Below are 791 nucleotides of genomic sequence, written 5' to 3' on the forward strand. Positions count from 1 at the left end.
TGTCTTCAGCGATCATGTCGGGAAGGTAGATATCATGAAATGACCGTTTAGCTGAGCAAGGAGCTCTTGTATTAGGGGAGTGCGCATGAGGAGGCCCAATGTCCACCTGCCACCCTACTACCAAACCTATAATTATTTTCACCTAGGTCCGTTCCCCCCTTGATCTTAAATATATTTACATATGTACATGTCTGTATTTAGGCTTGTATGTATGCCCAAAAAAAGATATCTTAATGATTGCTGTTATGCAGTGGTTCTCAATCTTCCTAATGCTGTGACCCCTTAATGCATTTCCTCATGTTGTGGTGAACCCACCTCCAACCATAAGGTTATTTTCGTTGCTATTTCATAACTGTAATTTTGCTACTGTTATGAATCAGGCGACCCCTGTGAAAGGGTAGTTCGACTCTCAAGGGGATCACGGCCCACAGGTTGAGAACCACTGAGTTAATGGACTAACTCATGACCTCAGACTTTTCCCAGTAATGTTCTGTGATGGAGTAAAGTCATATACTCATTCATATGGCTTTAAGGTTTACATTAACTTTACCCAAAGAATTGGATCTTTCCATTCTTGGGGGACATCAAGGTCAACCAATATTACACAGTTCACAAAGATGATGGGGTCTTCAAAGCTCATAATCAGCCATCGAAGGCTCAACTATTGGTCTCTCTGTGTCCAGAGATGATAGGAATGATGAAAATCAAAAGACAAGGAAACTAATCCAGTAGGAACATCAGTCTCCACAACATTCTCTGAAAACAGAGAATGAAATGATGTCTGACTGCCA

Source organism: Echinops telfairi, unplaced genomic scaffold, assembly GCF_000313985.2.
Source record: "Echinops telfairi isolate 266 unplaced genomic scaffold, ASM31398v2 ScPeMD7_4225;HRSCAF=4972, whole genome shotgun sequence".
NCBI lineage: Eukaryota > Metazoa > Chordata > Mammalia > Afrosoricida > Tenrecidae > Echinops > Echinops telfairi.